The following is a 21,494-nucleotide window of genomic DNA, read 5'->3' on the forward strand; positions in this document are numbered from 1 at the left end:
TGTTTATTATTCATGCTAGAATTGTATTAACCGGAAACATAATACATGTGTGAATACATAGACAAACAGAGTGTCACTAGTATGCCTCTACTTGACTAGCTCGTTGATCAAAGATGGTTAAGTTTCCTAACCATAGACATGAGTTGTCATTTGATTAACGGGATCACATCATTAGGAGAATGATGTGATTGACTTGACCCATTTCGTTAGCTTAGCACTTGATCGTTTAGTTTGTTGCTATTGCTTTCTTCATGACTTATACATGTTCCTATGACTATGACATTATGCAACTCCCATCTACCGGAGGAACACTTTGTGTGCCACCAAACATCACAGCGTAATTGGGTGATTATAAAGGTGCTCTACAGGTGTCTCCGAAGGTACTTGTTGGGTTGGCGTATTTTGAGATTAGGATTTGTCACTCTGATTGTCGGAGAGGTATCTCTGGGCCCACTCGGTAATGCACATCACTATAAGCCTTGCAAGCATTGCAACTAATGAGTTAGTTGTGGGATGATCTATTATGGAACGAGTAAAGAGACTTGCCGGTAACGAGATTGAACTAGGTATTGAGATACCGACGATCGAATCTCGGGCAAGTAACATACCGATGACAAAGGGAACAACGTATGTTGTTATGCGGTCTGACCGATAAAGATCTTTGTAGAATATGTAGGAGCCAATATGGGCATCCAGGTCCCGCTATTGGTTATTGACCAGATAGGTGTCTCGGTCATGTCTACATAGTTCTCGAACCCGTAGGGTCCGCACGCTTAACGTTCGTTGACGATATAGTACTATGAGTTATGTATGTTGGTGACCGAATGTTGTTCGGAGTTTCGGATATGATCATGGATATGACGAGGAACTCTGGAATGGTCCGGAAGTAAAGATTGATATGTGGATAGTAGTGTTTGATCTCCAGAAGGGTTCTGGAATTCATTGGAAGGGGTTCCGGATGTTTCCCGAAATGTTTGGGCACGAGAACACTTTATCTGGGCCAAAGGGGAAAGCCCACGAGGTTTTTGGAAAGCGCAAAAGGAAGATTTGCGGAGTCCAGGGGCCAGACGCCAGGGTCCCTAGCGTCTGGGTCCAGACGCCGGGAACCCTGGCGTCTGGCCCTGGAGTCCGAGAAGGACTCTTGCCTTTCGGGTGAAACCGACTTTGTGGAAGCTTTTACTCCAAGTTTCGACCCCAAGGCTCAACATATAAATAGTGGGGCAGGGCTAGCACCGAAGACACATCAAGAAACACCAAGCCGTGTGCCGGCAACCCCGTCCCCTCTAGTTTATCCTCCGCCATAGTTTTCATAGTGCTTAGGCGAAGCCCTGCGGAAATTGTTCTTCACCAACACCGTCACCACGCCGTCGTGCTACCGGAACTCATCTACTACTTCGCCCCTCTTGCTGGATCGAGAAGGCGAGGACGTCACTGAGCCGAACGTGTGCAGAACTCGGAGGTGCCGTGCTTTCGGTACTTGGATCGGTCGGATCGTGAAGATGTACGACTACATTAACCGCGTTGATATAACGCTTCCATGAACGGTCTAAGAGGGTACGTAGACGACACTCTCCCCTCTTGTTGCTATGCATCGCCATGATCTTGCGTGTGCGTAGGAATTTTTTTGAAATTACTACGTTCCCCAACAGTGGCATCCGAGCCAAGTTTTATGCGTAGATGTCATATGCACGAGTAGAACACAAGTGAGTTGTGGGCGATATAAGTCATACTGCTTACCAGCATGTCATACTTTGGTTCGGCGGTATTGTTGGATGAAGCGGCCCGGACCGACATTACGCGTACGCTTACGCGAGACTGGTTCTACTGACATGCTTTGCACACAGGTGGCTGGCGAGTGTCAGTTTCTCCAACTTTAGTTGAACCGAGTGTGGCTACGCCCGGTCCTTGCGAAGATTAAAACAACACCAACTTGACAAACTATCGTTGTGGTTTTGATGCGTAGGTAAGAACGGTTCTTGCTAAGCCTAGTAGCAGCCACGTAAAACTTGCAACAACAAAGTAGAGGACGTCTAACTTGTTTTTGCAGGGCATGTTGTGATGTGATATGGTCAAGACATGATGCTAAATTTTATTGTATGAGATGATCATGTTTTGTAACCGAGTTATAGGCAACTGGCAGGAGCCATATGGTTGTCGCTTTATTGTATGCAATGCAATCGCCCTGTAATGCTTTACTTTGTCACAAAGCGGTAGCGATAGTCGTAGAAGCATAAGATTGGCGAGACGACAACGATGCTATGATGGAGATCAAGGTGTCGCGCTGGTGACGATGGTGATCATGACAGTGCTTCGGAGATGGAGATCACAAGCACAAGATGGTGATGGCCATATCATATCACTTATATTGATTGCATGTGATGTTTATCTTTTATGCATCTTATCTTGCTTTGATTGACGGTAGCATTATAAGATGATCTCTCACTAAATTTCAAGATAGAAGTGTTCTCCCTAAGTATGCACCGTTTCCAAAGTTCGGCGTGCCCAGACAACAAGTGATGATCGGGTGTGATAAGCTCTACGTCCATCTACAACGGGTGCAAGCCAGTTTTGCACACGCAGAATACTCAGGTTAAACTTGATGAGCCTAGCATATGCAGATATGGCCTCGGAACACTGAGACCGAAAGGTCGAGCGTGAATCATATAGTAGATATGATCAACATAGTGATGTTCACCATTGAAAGCTACTCCATTTCACGTGATGATCGGTTATGGTTTAGTTGATATGGATCACGTGATCACTTAGATGATTAGAGGGATGTCTATCTAAGTGGGAGTTCTTAAGTAATATGATTAATTGAACTTTAATTTATCATGAACTTAGTCCTGGTAGTATTAGCATATCTATGTTGTAGATCAATAGCTCGCGTTTAGCTCCTCTGTTTTATTTTTGTTCCTAGAGAAAACTAAGTTGAAAGATGTTAGTAGCAATGATGCGGATTGGGTCCGTGATCTGAGGTTTATCCTCATTGTCGCACAGAAGAATTATGTCCTTGATGCACCGCTAGGTAACAAACCTATTGCAGGAGCAGATGCAGATGTTATGAACGTTTGTCTAGCTCAATATGATGACTACTTGATAGTTTAGTGCACCATGCTTAAACGGCTTAGAATCGGGACTTCAAAGACGTTTTGAACGTCATGGACCATATGAGATGTTCCAGGAGTTGAAGTTAATATTTCAAGCAAATACCCGAGTTGAGAGATATGAAGTCTCCAACAAGTTCTATAGCTAAAAGATGGAGGAGAATAGCTCAAGCAGTGAGCATGTGCTCAGATTGTCTGGGTACTACAATCGCTTGAATCAAGTGGGAGTTAATCTTCCAGATAAAATAGTGATTGACAGAATTCTCTAGTCACCATCACCAAGTTAGTAGAACTTCGTGATGAACTATAATATGCAAGGGATAACGGAAACGATTCCCAAGCTCTTCGTGATGCTGAAATCGATGAAGGTAGAAATCAAGAAAAACATCAAGTGTTGATGGTAAACAAAACCACTAGTTTCAAGTAAAGGGACAAATGGAAGAAAGGGGAACTTCAAGAAGAATGGCAAGCAAGTTGTTGCTCAAGTGAAAAAAAACCAAGTCTAGACCTAAGCCTGAAACTGAGTGCTTCTATTGCAAAGGAACTGGTCACTGGAAGCGGAACTACCCAAGTAATTGGCGGATAAGAAGGATGGCAAAGTGAACATAGGTATATTTGATATGCATGTTATTGATGTGTACTTTACTAGTGTTTATAGCAACCCCTCAGTATTTGATACTAGTTCAGTTGTTAATAGTAGTAACTCGAAACGGAGTCGCAGATTGAACAGAGACTAGTTAAGGGTGAAGTGACGATGTGTGTTGGAAGTGGTTCCAAGATTGATATGATCACCATCGCACACTCCCTGTACTTTCGGGATTAGTGTTAAACCAAAATAAATGTTATTTGGTGTTTGCGTTGAGCATGAATATGATTTGATCATGTTTATTGCAAAACGGTTATTCATTTAAGTTAGAGAATAATTGTTGTTCTATTTACATGAATAAAACCTTCTATGGTCATACACCCAATGAAAATGGTTCATTGGATCTCGATCGTAGTGATACACATATTCATAATATTGAAGCCAAAAGATGCAAAGTTAATAATGATAGTGCAACTTATTTGTGGCACTGTCGTTTAGGTCATATTGGTGTAAAGCGCATGAAGAAACTCCATGCTGATGGGCTTTTGGAATCACTTGATTATGAATCAATTGATGCTTGCGAACCATGCCTCATGGGCAAGATGACTAAGACTCCATTCTTCGGAACAATGGAGCGAGCAACTGACTTATTGAAAATAATACATACTGATGTATGCAGTCCGATGAGTGTTGAGGCTCGCGGCGGGTATCGTTATTTTCTGACCTTCACAGATGATTTGAGCAGATATGGGTATATCTACTTGATGAAACACAAGTCTGAAACATTTGAAAAGTTCAAAGAATTTTAGAGTGAAGTGGAGAATCATCGTAACAAAAATAAAAGTTTCTACGATATGATCGCAGAAGTAAAACATTTGAGTTATGAGTTTGGCCTTTAGTTAAAACAATGTGAAATAGTTTCACTACTCACGCCACCTGGAACACCACAGCATAATGGTGTGTCTGAACGTCATAACCGTACTATTATTGAATATAGTGCAATCTATGATGTTTCTTACCGATTAACCACTATATTTTTGGGGTTATGCATTAGAGATAGCTGCATTCACGTTAAAAAGGACACCACCTAAATCTGTTGAGATGACACCGTATGAACTTGTTGGGGAACGTAACAATAATTCAAAATTTTCCTGCGTGTCACCAAGATCAATATAGGAGATGCTAGCAACGAGAGAGAGGGAGTGCATCTTCATACCCTTGAAGATCGCTAAGCGGAAGCGTTCAAGAGACCGGGGTTGATGGAGTCATACACGTCGTGATCCAAATCACCGATGATCCTAGCGCCGAACGGACGACACCTCCGCGTTCAACACACGTACGGAACGGAGACGTCTCCCGTGCCTTGATCCAGCAAGGAGGAGGGAGAGGTGGACCCCCGGAACCCCTCTGGTGGCCCCGGTACAATACCGACATGCCCCTGAACCTTTCTGGTGATCGTATGACAGCTTCCCACATATAAATCTTCACCTCCGGACCATTCCGGAACTCCTCATGACGTCCAGGATCTCATCCGGGACTCCGAACAACATTCGGTAATCACATACAAGTGTTCCTAATGACCCTAGCGTCATCGAACCTTAAGTGTGTAGACCCTACGGGTTCGGGAACCATGCAGACATGACCGAGACAACTCTCCGGCCAATAACCAACATCGGGATCTGGATACCCATGTTGGCTCCCACATGTTCCACGATGATCTCATCGGATGAACCACGATGTCGAGGATTCAAGCAATCCCGTATACAATTCCCTTTGTCAATCGGTACGTTACTTGCCCGAGATTCGATCGTCGGTATCCCAATACCTCGTTCAATCTCGTTACCGGCAAGTCACTTTACTCGTTCCGTAACACATCATCCCATGACTAACCCTTAGTCACATTGAGCTCATTACGATGATGTCTTACCGAGTGGGCCCAGAGATACCTCTCCGTCATACGGAGTGACAAATCCCAGTCTCGATTCGTGCCAACCCAACAGACACTTTCGGAGATATCCGTAGTGCACCTTTATAGTCACCCAGTTATGTTGTGACGTTTGGCACACCCAAAGTATTCCTACAGTATCCGGGAGTTGCACAATCTCATGGTCTAAGGAAAAGATACTTGACATTAGAAAAGCTTTAGCAGACGAACTACACGATCTTGCGATATGCTTAGGATTGGGTCTTGGCCATCACATCATTCTCCTAATGATGTGATCCCGTTATCAATGACATCCAATGTCCATGGTCAGGAAACCATGACCATCTATTGATCAACGAGCTAGTCAACTAGAGGCTTACTAGGGACATGTTGTGGTCTATGTATTCACACATGTATTATGGTTTCCGGTTAATACAATTATAGCATGAACAATAGACAATTATCATGAACAAGGAAATACAATAATAACCATTTTATTATTGCCTCTAGGGCATATTTCCAACAGTCTCCTACTTGCACTAGAGTCAATAATCTAGTTCACATCACTATGTGATTATAATGAATCCAACACCCATAGGGTTTGTTCATATCTTGCTTGTGAGAGAAGTTTATTAGTCAATGGGTTTGAACCTTTCAGATCCATGTGTGCTTTGCAAATCTCTGTCATCTTGTAGATGCAGCTACCACGCGCTACTTTGAGCTATTCCAAATAACTGCTCTACTATTTACTACTCAGAGTCATCCGGATTAGTGTCAAAGTTTGTATCAACGTAACCCTTTACGACGAACTCTTTTACCACCTCCATAATCGAGAAAATTCCTTAGTCCACTAGTTACTAAGGATAAGTTCGACCGCTGTCATGTGATCCATTCCTGGATCACTCTTGTACCCCTTGACTGATTCATGGCAAGGCACACTTCAGGTGCGGTATACAGCATAGCATACTGTAGAGCCTACGTCTAAAGCATAGGCGACGACCTTCGTCCTTTCTCTCTCTTCTGTCGTGGTCAGGTCTTGAGTCTTGCTCAATACTCACACCTTGTAACACAGCCAAGAACTCCTTTGCTGATCTATTTTGAACTCCTTCAAAATCTTGTCACGATATGTATTCATTTGAAAGTAATATTAAGCGTTTTTGATCTATCCTTATAGATCTTGATGCTCAATGTTCAAGTAGCTTAATCGAGGTTTTCCATTGAAAAACACTTTTCAAATAACCTTGCATGCTTTCCAAAAATTCTACATCATTTCTGATCAACAATATGTTAACAACATATACTCATCAAAAATTCTATAGTGCTCCCACTCACTTCTTTGGAAATACAAGTTTCTCATAAACTTTGTATAAACCCAAAATCTTTGATCATCTCATCAAAGCGTACATTCCAATTCCGAGATGCTTACTCCAGTCCTTAGAAGGATTGCTGGAGCTTTGCATACTTGTTAGCATCTTTCAGGATTGACAAAACCTTCTGGTTGTATCACATACAACCTTTCCTCAAGAAAAACGTCGAGGAAACAATGTTTTGACATCCTATCTGCAAGATTTCATAAATAATGCAGTAACTGCTAACATAATTCCAACAGACTCTTAGCATCGCTACGAGTGAGAAAGTCTCATCGCAGTCAACTCCTTGAACTTGTCGGGAAACATCTTAACGACAAGTCGAGCTTTCTTAATGGTGACACTTACCATCATTGTCCGTCTTCCTTTTAAAATCCATCTGCACCCAACAGCCTTACAACCATCAAGTAGTTCTTTCAAAGTCTATACTTTGTTTTATACATGGATCCTCTCTCGAATTTTATGGCCTCAAGCCATTCGTCAAAATCCAGGCCCACCATCACTTCTCCATAGCTCGTAGGTTCATTGTTGTCTAGCAACATGACTTCCAAGACAGGATTAAGTACCACTCTGAAGTAGTACACATCCTTGTCGACCTATGAGATTTGGTAGTGACTTGATCTGAAGTTTCATGATCACTATCATAAGCTTCCACTTCAATTGGTGTAGGTGCCACAGGAACAACTTCATGTGCCCTGCTACATACTAGTTGAAGTGATGGTTCAACAACCTCATCAAGTCTCCACCATCCTCCCACTCAATTCTTTCGAGAGAAACTTTTCCTCGAGAAAGGACCCATTTCTAGAAACAATCACTTTTGCTTCCGGATCTGAAATAGGAGGTATACCCAACTATTTTTGGGTATTCTATGAAGATGCATTTATCTGCTTTGGGTTTGAGCTTATCAGCCTGAAACTTTTTCACATAAGCATCGCACCCAAACTTTTAAGAAACGATAGCTTAGGTTTCTCTAAATCATAGTTCATATGGTGTCGCCTCAACGGAATTGTGTGGTGCCCTATTTAAAGTGAATGCGGTTGTCTCTAATGCATAACCCATAAAGGATAGTGGTAATTCGATAAGAGACATCATGGTATGCACCATATCCAATAGGGTGCAGTTATGATGTTCGGACACACCATCACACTATGGTGTTCCAGGCGGTATTAGTTGTGAAACAATTTCCACAATGTCTTAATTGTGTGCCAAACTCGTAACTCAGATATTCATCTCTATGATCATATCATAGACATTTTATCATCTTGTCACGACGATCTTCAACTTCACTCTGAAATTACTTGAACCTTCCAATAATTCAGACTTGTGTTTCATCAAGTAAATATACTCAACATCTACTCAAATCATTTGTGAAGTAAGAATATAACGATATCCACTGCGTGCCTCAGCACTCATTGGACTGCACACATTAAAATGTATTACTTCCAACAAGTTGCTTTCTTGTTCCATCTTACTGAAAACGAGGCCTTTCAGTCATCTTGCCCATGTGGTATGATTTGCATGTCCCAAGTGATTCAAAATCAAGTGAGTCCAAACGATCCATCTGTATGGAGTTTCTTCATGCATATCTACCAATAGACATGGTTTCCCATGTCTCAATCTTTTCAAAAACGAGTGAGTCCAAAGATCCATCAACGTGGAGCTTCTTCAAGCGTGTTATACCAACATGACTCAAATGGCAGTGCCACAAGTATGTGGTACTATCATTACTATCTTATATCTTTTGGCATGAAAATGTGTATCACTACGATCAAGATTCAATAAACCATTCATTTTAGGTGCAATACCATTGATGGTATTATTCAAATAAACAGAGTAACCATGATTCTCCTTAAATGAATAACTGTATTGCGATAAACATAATCCAATCATGTCTATGCAAACACCAAATAACAATTATTTAGGTTTAACACCAATATCGATGGTAGAGGGAGCATGCGATGCTTGATCACATCAACCTTGGAAACACTTCCAACACATATCGTCATCTCACCTTCAGCTAGTCTCCGTTTATTCTGTAGCCCTTTATTTCGAGTTACTAACACTTAGCAACTGAACCGGTATTTTAATACCCTGGTGCTACTAGGAGTACTAGTAAAGTACACATTATAATGTATATCCAATATACTTCTGTCGACCTTGCTAGCCTTCTCATCTACCGAGTATCTAGGGTAGTTCTGATTCAGTGACCGTTCCCCTCATTATAGAAGCACTTAGTCTCCGGTTTGGGTTCAACCTTGGGTTTCTTCACTAGAGCAGCAGCTGATTTGCCGTTTCATGAAGTATCCCTTCTTTCCCTTGCCCTTCTTGAAACTAGTGGTTCAACCATCAACAATTGATGCTCCTACTTGATTTCTACTTTCGCAGTGTCAAACATCACGAGTTGCTCAAGGATCATCATGTCTATCCATGATATGTTATAGTTCATCAAGAAGCTACAATAGCTTGGTGGCAGTGACTATGGAGAACCATCACTATCTCATCTGGAAGATTAACTCCCACTCGATTCAAGCGATTGTATTACTCAGACAATCTGAGCACATGCTCAACGATTGAGCTTTTCCCTTAGTTTGCAGGCTTAAGAAACTTGTCAGAGGTCTCATACCTCTTGACGTGGGCACTAGTCTGAAATTCCAATTTCAGTCTTTGGAACATCTCATATGTTCTGCGACGTTTCAAAACCGTCTTTGGTGCCACAATTCTAAACCGTTAGTATTACGCACTGAACTACCACGTAGTCATCAAAACGTGTATGTCAGATGTTTCCCAACATCTACAGACGACGCTCGAGGTTCAACACACTGAGCGGTGCATTAATGACATAACCCTTTTGTGCAGCAATGAGGACAATCCTCAGTTCACGGACCCAGTCCGCATAATTGCTACTGTCAACTCTCAACTAAATTTTCTCAAGGAACATATCTAAAACAGCAGAACCAAAGTGTGAGCTACGACATAATTTGCAAAGACCTTTTGACTATGTTCATGATAATTAAGTTCATCTAATCAAATTATTCAATGAACTCCCACTTAGATAGACATCCCTCTAGTCATCTAAGTGATACATGATCCGAGTCAACTAGGCCGTGTCCGATCATCACGTGAGACGGACTAGTCATCATCGGTGAACATCTTCATGTTGATCGTATCCACTATACGACTCATGTTCGACCTTTCGGTCCTCCATGTTCCGAGGCCATGTCTGTACATGCTAGGCTCGTCAAGTTAACCTAAGTGTATTGCGTGTGTAAATCTGGCTTACACCCGTTGTATGCGAACGTTAGAACCTATCACACCCGATCATCACGTGGTGCTTCGGAACAACGGGCCTTAGCAACGGTGCATAGTTAGGGGGGACATTTTCTTGAAATTATTGCGAGGGATCATCTTATTTATGCTACCGTCGTTCTAAGCAAATAAGATGTAAACATGACAAACATCACATGCAAATCATAAAGTGACATGATATGGCCAATATCATCTTGCGCCTTTGATCTCCATCTTCGAGGCACGGCATGAACACCATCGTCACCGACATGACACCATGATCTCCATCATCATGATCTCCATCGTCGTGTTTTCATGAAGTTGCCTCGCCAACTATTACTTCTACTACTATGGCTAACGGTTAGCAATAAAGTAAAGTAATTACATGGCATTTTCATTGACACGCATGTCATAAATAAGTTAAGACAACTTCTATGGCTCCTGCCGGTTGTCATACTCATCGACATGCAAGTCGTGATTCCTATTACAAGAACATGATCAATCTCATACATCACATATATCATTCATCACATCCTTTTGGCCATACCACATCACATAGCATACCCTGCAAAACAAGTTAGACGTCCTCTAATTGTCTTTGCATGTTTTACGTGGCTGCTATGGGTTTCTAGCAAGAACGTTTCTTACCTATGCAAAACCACAACGGTGATATGCCAATTGCTATTTACCCTTCATAAGGACCCTTTTCATCGAATCCGATCCGACTAAAGTGGGAGAGACAGACACCCGCTAGCCACCTTATGCATCAAGTGCATGTCAATCGGTGGAACCTGTCTCACGTAAGTGTATGTGTAAGGTCAGTCCGGGCTGCTTCATCCCACAATGCCGCCAAATCAAGATAAGACTAGTAACGGCAAGCAAATTGAACAAATCATCGCCCACAACTACTTTGTGTTCTACTTGTGCATAGAATCTACGCATAGACCTAGCTCATGATGCCACTGTTGGGGAACATAGCAATAATTCAAAATTTTCCTACGTGTCACCAAGATCAATCTAGGATATGCTAGCAACGAGAGAGAGGGAGTGCATCTTCATACCCTTGAAGATCGCTAAGCGAAAGCATTCAAGAGACCGGGGTTGATGGAGTCATACACGTCGTGATCCAAATCACCGATGATCCTAGCACCGAACGGATGACACCTCCGCGTTCAACACACGTACGGAACGGAGACGTCTCCCGTGCGTTGATCCAGCAAGGAGGAGGGAGAGGTTGAGGAAGAGAGCTCCAACAGCAGCACGACGGCGTGGTGGTGATGGAGTGGCAGTTCTCCGGCAGGGCTTTGCCAAGCTCACGCAGAGGAGGAGAGGTGTTGGGGAGGGGAGGGGCTGCGCCTTGGATGTGGTGGTGCAGCCCTCCCTTTGCCCCTCTATTTATAGGGGAAGGGGAAAGGGGGCCGGCCCCCTCTAGATGAGATCTAGAGGGGGGGCGGCGGCCAAGGGGGAGGGGGCTTGCCCCCCAAGCCAAGGGGGCGCCCCCTTTAGGGTTTCCCCCAACCCTAGGCGCATGGGCCCTTGGGGGGTTGGCGCCCCGGCCCACTTGGGGCTGGTTCCCTTCTCCTTACAGCCCATAAGGCCCTCCGGGAGAGGTGGACCCCTGGAACCCCTCCGGTGGACCCGGTACAATACCGACATGCCCCCGAACCTTTCCGGTGACCGTGTGACAACTTCCCACATATAAATCTTCACCTCCGGACCATTCCAAAACTCCTCATGACGTCCAGGATCTCATCCAGGACTCCGAACAACATTCGGTAATCACATACAAGTCTTCCTAATAACCCTAGCGTCATCGAACCTTAAGTGTGTAGACCCTACGGGTTCGGGAACCATGCATACATGACCGAGACAAACTCTCCGGCCAATAACCAACAGCGGGATCTGGATACCCATGTTGGCTCCCACATGTTCCACGATGATCTCATCGGATGAACCACGATGTAGAGGATTCAAGCAATCCCGTATACAATTCCCTTTGTCAATCGGTACGTTACTTGCCCGAGATTCGATCGTCGGTATCCCAATACCTCGTTCAATCTCGTTACCGGCAAGTCACTTCACTCGTTCCGTAACACATCATCCCGTGACTAACCCTTAGTCACATTGAGCTCATTACGATGATGTCTTACCGAGTGGGCCCAGAGATACCTCTCCGTCATACGGAGTGACAAATCCCAGTCTAGATTCGTGCCAACCCAACAGACACTTTCGGAGATACCCGTAGTGCACCTTTATAGTCACCCAGTTACGTTGTGACGTTTGGCACACCCAAAGTATTCCTACAGTATCCGGGAGTTGCACAATCTCATGGTCTAAGGAAAAGATACTTGACATTAGAAAAGCTTTAGCAGACGAACTGCACGATCTTGCGCTATGCTTAGGATTGGGTCTTGTCCATCACATCATTCTCCTAATGATGTGATCCCGTTATCAATGACATCCAATGTCCATGGTCAGGAAACCATGACCATCTATTGATCAACGAGCTAGTCAACTAGAGGCTTACTAGGGACATGTTGTGGTCTATGTATTCACACATGTATTATGGTTTTCGGTTAATACAATTATAGCATGAACAATAGACAATTATCACGAACAAGGAAATACAATAATAACCATTTTATTATTGCCTCTAGGGCATATTTCCAACAGAACTATGGTTTGGCAAGAAACCAAAGTTGTCATTTCTTAAAGTTTGGGGTTACGATGCTTATAAGAAAAGGTTTCATCCTGATAAGTTCAAACCCAAATCGGAGAAATGTGTCTTCATAGGATACCCAAAGGAGACAGTTGGGTACACCTTCTATCACAGATCCGAAGGCAAGACAGTCGTTGCTGAGAATGGATCCTTTCTAGAGAAGGAGTTTCTCTCAAAAGAAGTGAGTGGGAGGAAAGTAGAACTTGATGAGGTAACTGTACCCGTTCCCTTATTGGAAAGTAGATCATCACAGAAATCTGTTTCTGTGACTCCTACACCAATTAGTGAGGAAGCAAATGATGATGATCATGTAACTTCAGATCAAGTTACTACCGAACCTACCAGAGTAAGATCCGCACTAGAGTGGTAGGTAATCCTGTTCTGGAGGTCATGTTAATTGACCATGATGAACCTACGAACTATGAGGAAACGATGATGAGCCCAGATTCCGCGAAATGGCTTGAGGCCATGAAATCTGAGATTGGATCCATATATAAGAACAAAGTATGGACTTTGATTGACCTGCCCGATGATCGGTGGGTCATTAAGAATAAATGGATTTTCAAGAGGAAGACGGACGCTGATAGTAGTGTTACTATCTACAAAGCTAGAATTGTCGCAAAAGGTTTTTCGACAAGTTCAAGGTGTTGACTGCGATGAGAGTTTCTCACTCGTATCTATGCTTAAGTCTGTCTGAATCATGTTAGCAATTGCCGCATTTTATGAAATCTGGCAAATGGATAAACAAAACTACATTCCTTAATGGATTTATTTAAGTAGAGTTGTATATGATGCAACCAGAAGGTTTTGTCAATCCTAAAGGTGCTAACAAAATATGCAAGCTCCAGCAATCCATCTATGGACTGGTGCAAGCATCTCGGAGTTGGAATATACGCTTTGATAAGTTGATCAAAGCATATAGTTTTATACAGACTTGCGGTGAAGCCTGTATTTACAAGAAAGTGAGTGGGAGCACTACATCATTTCTGATAAGTATATGTGAATAACATATTGTTGATCGGAGATAATGTAGAAATATTCTGCAAAGCATAAATGAGTGTTTTAAAGGAGTTTTTCAAAGAAAGACCTCGATGAAGCTGCTTACACATTGAGCATCAAGATCTATAGAGATAGATCAAGATGCTTGATAAGTTATTTCAATGAGTACATACCTTGACAAGATTTTGAAGTAGTTCAAAATGGAACAGTCAAAGAAGGAGTTCTTGCCTGTGTTGCCAGGTGTGAAGTTGAGTAAAGACTCAAAACCCGACCACAGCAGAAAATAGAAAGAGAATGATAAGTCATTCCCTATGCCTCAGTCATAGGTTCTATAAAGTATGCTATGCTGTTTACCAATCCTATTGTATACCTTAGCATCTTTCTAGCAAGGGAGTACAATAGTGATCTAGGAGTAGATCACTGGACAGCAGTCAAAATTATCCTTAGAGGACTAAGGAAATATTTCTCGATTATGGAGGTGATAAAAGAGTTTGTCGTAAAGAGTTACGTCGATGCAAGCTTTGACACCGATTTGGATCACTCTAAGTCTCGATCTAGATACATATTGAAAGTGGGAGCTATTAGCTAGAGTAGCTCCGTGCAGAGCTTTGTAGACATAGAACTTTGCAAAATACTTACGGATCTGAATGTGACAGACCTGTTAACTAAAATTATCTCACAAGCAAAACATGATCACACCTTAGTACTCTTTGGGTGTTAATCACATAGCAATGTGAACTAGATTACTGACTCTAGTAAACCCTTTGGGTTTGATGTGAACTATGGGTGTTAACCACATAAAGATGTGACCTATTGATGTTAAATCACATGGCGATGTGATCTAGATTATTGACTCTAGTGCAAGTGGGAGACTGAAGGAAATATGCCCTAGAGGCAATAATAAAGTTATTATTTATTTCCTTATATCATGATAAATGTTTATTATTCATGCTAGAATTGTATTAACCGGAAACATAATACATGTGTGAATACATAGACAAATAGTGTGTCACTAGTATGCCTCTACTTGACTAGCTCGCTGATCAAAGATGGTTAAGTTTCCTAACAATAGACATGAGTTGTCATTTGATTAATGGGATCACATCATTAGGAGAATGATGTGATTGACTTGACCCATTTCGTTAGCTTAGCACTTGATCGTTTAGTTTGTTGCTATTGCTTTCTTCATGACTTATACATGTTCCTATAACTAGGAGATTATGCAACTCCCGTTTACCAGAGGAACACTTTGTGTGCCACCAAACGTCACAACATAACTGGGTGATTATAAAGGTGCTCTACAGGTGTCTCCGAAGGTAATTGTTGGGTTGGCGTATTTCAAGATTAGGATTTTTCACTCCGATTGTCAAAGAGGTATCTCTGGGCCAACTCGGTAATGCACATCACTATAAGCCTTGCAAGCATTGCAACTAATGAGTTAGTTGCGGGATGATGTATTACGGAACGAGTAAAGAGACTTGCCGGTAACGAGATTGAACTAGGTATTGAGATACCGACGATCGAATCTCGGGCAAGTAACATACCGATGACAAAGGGAACAACGTATGTTGTTATGCAGTCTGGCCGATAAAGATCTTCGTAGAATATGTAGGAGCCAATATGGGCATCGAGGTCCCGCTATTGGTTATTGACCAGAGAGGTGTCTCGGTCATGTCTACATAGTTCTCGAACCCGTAGGGTCCGCACGCTTAACGTTCATTGATGATATAGTACTATGAGTTATGTATGTTGGTGACCGAATGTTATTCGGAGTTTCGGATATGATCACAGATATGACGAGGAACTCCGGAATGGTCCGGAAGTAAAGATTGATATGTGGATAGTAGTGTTTGATCTCCGGAAGGGTTCCGGAATTCACCGGAAGGGGTTCCGAATGTTTCCCAAAATGTTTGGGCACGAGAACACTTTATCTGGGCCAAAGGGGAAAGCCCACGAGGTTTTTGGAAAGCACAAAAGGAAGTTTTGCGGAGTCCAGGGGCCAGACGCCAGGGTCCCTAGCGTCTGGGTCCAGACGCCGGGAACCCTGGCGTCTGGCCCTGGAGTCCGAGAAAGACTCTTGCCTTTCGGGTGAAACCGACTTTGTGGAGGCTTTTACTCCAAGTTTCGACCCCGAGGCTCAACATATAAATAGAGGGGTAGGGCTAGCACCCAAGACACATCAAGAAACACCAAGCCGTGTGCCGGCAACCCCGTCCCCTCTAGTTTATCCTCCGTCATAGTTTTCGTAGTGCTTAGGCGAAGCCCTGCGGAAATTGTTCTTCACCAACACCGTCACCACGCCGTCGTGCTGCCAAAACTCATCTACTATGTAACATCCCAAATTTTCAATTTGGCATGTTATACATAGGTCATCCATGCATATCATATTTTATTGCATTTTCATTTTGCAATCCTCAAAATCCTAAGCAACTCAAGGACCCTCGGAGAGAGTTGGGGATTTCCCCGGTTTTCATATTTGATTTTTATCAAATAGTGAAACGAGGATTTGGATTTTAATTATTTTTCCTTCCTAAAAATATTTCATATTAAAATATATGAGAGGAGATAATATGACTTCTCCAAAATAATTGAAATATTGGAGGAAAAATATTAAAATCATTTATTTGATTTTATTTGGATTTTATTTGCATTAGAAAAATTGCACATTTTCAAAATTGCATTTTAGGGCCAAGAAAATGTTCATCTCGTTCTAAATATTTTATTTAGACGGTGAAAATTTGTTTTGGCATTTTTAGGTTTTTATTTTATTTTCTAGGGTTTTATTTCTATCGGCGTAATTTTTTTAAAAAAAATGTTTCCCGCGCCCGGCTGGGCCTAAGGCCCAGCCGAGCCAGGCCGGCCCGAGCCGCCACCTCCCCGCGCGCGTGCGCTGCCCCGCCGCCGCTCGGACCGGAGTCCGAGCCGGACTCCACCTCCGCCGCGTCTTGCCCCCTCCCCCAAGTCGCCGCCCCCGCCCCCTTTATAAGCCGCCACCCCGCCGCCCCAAACCACCACCACCACCGCCCCAAGCCGCAGCCAACGCTGCCCCGAGCCGCAGCCGAGCACCGCCACCCGCGAGTCGCCGGCGCCGGCCAAGCCCGCCCCGCCGGAGCCCTCGCCGGAGGTACCGCGCCGGTTCCGAGCCGTCGTTTTTTTAAACCATTCGGTTTTTTTAGAAACCCTAGATCCGTTTTTTCGGTTCGCCAGTTTTTCTCGGTTCTTCTAGTTAGCGGACGTTCGTCCGTACGTTCGTTTTAATGAACGGTTTTCGCCCGTTAGTTACAGCTAACGAACGCTCGTTCGTTAGTCTGTTCGTCAGTTTTGTTTTTATCGGATTTATCCACGATTTTCTCGATCGCGATTTCTGATCCGATCTTAGTTTATATTTATCTTTTCGCTCGTTAGTCGGAATCAGGCGATTCAAGCGCCTAGATCTTTGTCTCGAAACCCTCTTTCTGTTTAATCAACTTGAACAAGTTTTTGCTGCTGTAAAATTTGACCTAGGTCCAGATTAGTAAACGGATCTTGTTTCTTTCGCCGTTTGAGTTTCGTTGCTCCGTTTGATTTGATTCTTTTTGCTAACTAGAGTTCTTAAGTTGAACTTTATGGTCAACCTCTTTTATTTGAGTTTTGCTTGCGCATCTTTGCTTGTTGCTTATGTATGTTATTGTTTGTTTGCGATAGAACACCCGGAGTGCGAAGCGTGCTACTACGAGTCCCTAGGTTTTGCGGATCGTCAGCAAGGCAAGTAACACATTGATCATACTCTTCATACCCAGTTTTTATGCATTAGTTCCAATCCTCAAACATTGCATGATTAGGATGTCATTAACTTGTGGGTTGGGAAGTAGTTGTTGAGGTAGAACCTATTACCCTGTTACTATCAAACCCTTGGGAGTTACTTCTACGTGTTGCTTATACTGCTATGCTATGCTATGCTCGTAGACGTGGTTCGGGTTTGAGTAAAATCCATGACAGATGTGAGATTGTTAATTAATGGTTCAACTTAAGGTGGCAACTTAAATAAACATCTGGGTGGACCGAGGCACCTGGGGAACCCATTGTTGTCTTTTTTTTTGGAAATCCCGGGGAACCCGTGTGATCTTCCTATGGACAGCCACCCAGGCTCAAAGGGAACTGAGATGATTCATGCTAGAAACTTCCGTGTGCAGCCACAAACTATTATGGGCTCTAGCATAGTTAAGTAAGTTACGTGAAGCTCTTGAAGAGGTAGATCAGCAGGTAGTGGGTTTTGTAGGTTTGGTATGGTCTACCCGGAGTAGAGAGTTAATGTTTCTGAAAGACTGTGTCTCGGTCATCTGTTTCTCAAACACCTTGTAGTGCGAGAAATCCAACGGAGGCGATCGAGTCTTGTGGGGAAAAGTGCGCAAACCTCTGCAGAGTGTACAAACTAATCATGGTTAGCGTGTCCCCGTTATGGACAATCTTGAGTATCTAGTACTTGGGTTATCACATGTATCTCATCACTTTTAATTAAAATTGTTGGGTTGTTAATCACTTTAATTGGGATTAAGTTGGGGTTACCTTCTCAATGTTTCAACCACCATGATAGTTAAATTAAAATATATTCCTTTGTTGTAGGGAAAAATTGGCTTTTTGCAAAAACTATAACCCTAGAGCTTTCCACCAGCCAAATATGCATGTAGTATTAGCATTATTCTGTCCATGCTCTATCGTGTTATATTGCCAGCATATTCCATGTGCTGACCCGTTTTCGGGCTGCAACGTATTATGTTGCAGACTTTTCAGACGAGGAGTAAGGTTCGTTAGGTCGTTGCCGTGCAGCTCAGCTATGCCGCTGGAGTTGATGGACTCACTTATCTTCCAAGCCTTCCGTTGTTATTGCATTAGATGGCCTTAAGCCATATTATTGTAATAAGTTCTCTCTTGAGACATTCGATGTAATAAGTGTGTGATTGCTACTCTGTTATAAATCCTTCGAGTATTGTGTGTGTCAGCATTACCGATCTAGGGATAACACTGAAGCACAGAGACTTAACCGTTTGAGGTCGGTTCGCTACATACTACTTCGCCCCTCTTGCTGGATCGAGAAGGCGAGGACGTCACCGAGCCAAACGTGTGCAGAACTCGGAGGTGCCGTGCTTTCGGTACTTGAATCGGTCGGATCATGAAGACGTACGACTACATTAACCGCGTTGATATAACGCTTCCGCGAACGGTCTACGAGGGTACGTTGACAACACTCTCCCCTTTCGTTGCTATGCATCACCATGATCTTGCGTGTGCGTAGGATTTTTTTGAAATTACTACGTTCCCCAACAATAAGAGGGGCTGAGCAAAAGCGGTAACATAGCCAAACAACAGTTTGCTAGGAAGGTGGGTTAGAAGCCTGACATGACAATGTGGAAGGCATGATATAGCAAGTGGTAGGTAGCGCGACATAGCAAGAGAGCAAACAACTAGCAAGCAAAGATAAAAGTGATTTCGAGGGTATGGTCATCTTGCCTGAAATCCCGCAAGGAAGAAGAACGAGTCCATGAAGAAGACAAACGAACGTAGTCGAACGGATCCTCACAAACGCGACGTTATCGGAACTAACCCGAAGAAGCAACACCGGAAAGAAGCAAACAACATGATAAACGACCATCACATAATCATGCCATGATGCACAACCAAGTATGATGCACGTCCGGTTTAATAAGGCATGGCATGGCAAAGTGCACAAGCAAAACTAAAAGTTAAATGGAGCTCAATATGCAACGTGTTGCATATTGACGAAACACCCGCATTTAATTATTTAGTTCTCTCCCGTTTAAACTACTCAACAAAACTAAATGTTGTTTAAACATGGCAAGAGGTGGAGCATAAGTAAACTAAACATTTAGGCAAGTTTAAATGAGGCCAAAAATAACAAACAACAATTCCGGTAAATCCCCATATGCATTTAGCAATTTAATGCAAACAACAATTTTAAACATTTTAAATGTTATTATCATGATGCGGATGTCATATGCAAGTTTATGCAATTTTATGAAAATGTTGTCATGAGCATGATATGAAGCATTTGTCATCGTGATGGAAACGAAAGGGGTGCCACGGCAACTAATCCAAAAATGATGCCACGACAACATATCGGTTCCGGTAACTCGAGTGAGATGCCGATAAAAAGAACAAGTGTGCGGATGTGTGGAATGAGTTAGAGATGGTGGGGTGATCCCGGTTACCGGGTGTCCCATGTGTCGGTGGCATGGCAATCGAGGGTCGTGCACAAAACAAACGAGCACGGTGCAAACACGGGGTTCATCTCGTACATCACATGCATTCGTTCACGGGCGTCGTCTCGGTGGTTATACCTTCGAAGTGTGTGTTTTGAGGTGGTTCAAAAACGTCGAGGAAAGTAGTCGTTTTTCGCGACGATAGTGGAAGTAGGGGGTAGACGTCAACGGTAGTTGTACACGGGTCTTCGGCGACGGTAGTGATACACGTTTTCGTAGAAGTTCGGGGTCATCGGTAGAGATACTTGTCGCATCACCGGGCGTATTCGTACCTGTTTCGGAGAGGAACTTGGCATATCCATGTACTTGGCGTTCCGGTGCGGTACTTGGCGAATCCAACATGTAGGGGTACACTTGTTGAAGCAGGACTTGACGAAATCCGTCTAGAGATAGCCGTACGTGGTCGTGCTCATGTTGACGTGCAACACGATGGTCTTGACGGATCGTAGTTGGACTTGGCGGTCTTGATAAAATGAAGGGGTACTCGGCAAAACCTGTTCTTCGGAGGTCGACGGTAGTGGTTCCCGTATTAACATGGTGTGGTTGTGCTTGACGGGTCCGGTCTTGGCGTGCGAACGAAGGATCACAGATGCATGGGGGTGCAAGTGGTGCCGAGGTGGAACTTTTGCAGCGATCATGGAGAGCCTCGGGGCTGCATCTCGGCGATCCAACGACAGGAAGCGGTCACGGTCTTGGCGACGGCGTACAACAGAGAGCGGAGAGGTGCTCAGGGAAACCGGAGCAGAGCAAGGTCCGAGGCGAGTTGGGGGCGAGGCGCTCCTGGTCGCAGCGGCGCGGCGCCGGAGCATGGGCTCGTCGGCCGGAGCGGCACGCGGCCACGGAGGAGAGGGAGGACGCGGCGGCCAGAGGGGTTGCCAGCGCGAGCATGCGAGGGGGCTGGCGGCGCGAGGTGGAGGAGAGGAGCGCTGGTCGTCGACGAGGGCGACGAGGAGGTCCGGCGGTGCATGAGAAGAGCAGCAGCAGAGCAGCTCGGGCGCAGAGGCTGCTGCTCGCCTGAGTTGATGGCCAGCGCGGCGGCATGGGAAGGAGGAGCGGGTGAGGAGGTGGCTGAGGCAGGAGGAAAGAGGCATGGGAGCAGGCGGGGCTTCGCGAGGAGGACGAGAGGGAGCGGGGGAAGGAGAGGCCGACGCAGTGGAGATGGGGATCGAGCAGGGCTCTCCCTGGTGCGATGTGTGAGTGTGTGGCGGCGCGAGGGGACGAGGAGGAGGGGTGCAGGGATCGCTAGGGTA

The sequence above is a fragment of the Triticum urartu genome, chromosome 4A (genome assembly GCF_056163025.1).
Source record: "Triticum urartu cultivar PI428250 chromosome 4A, HENAU_Tu73, whole genome shotgun sequence".
Lineage (NCBI taxonomy): Eukaryota > Viridiplantae > Streptophyta > Magnoliopsida > Poales > Poaceae > Triticum > Triticum urartu.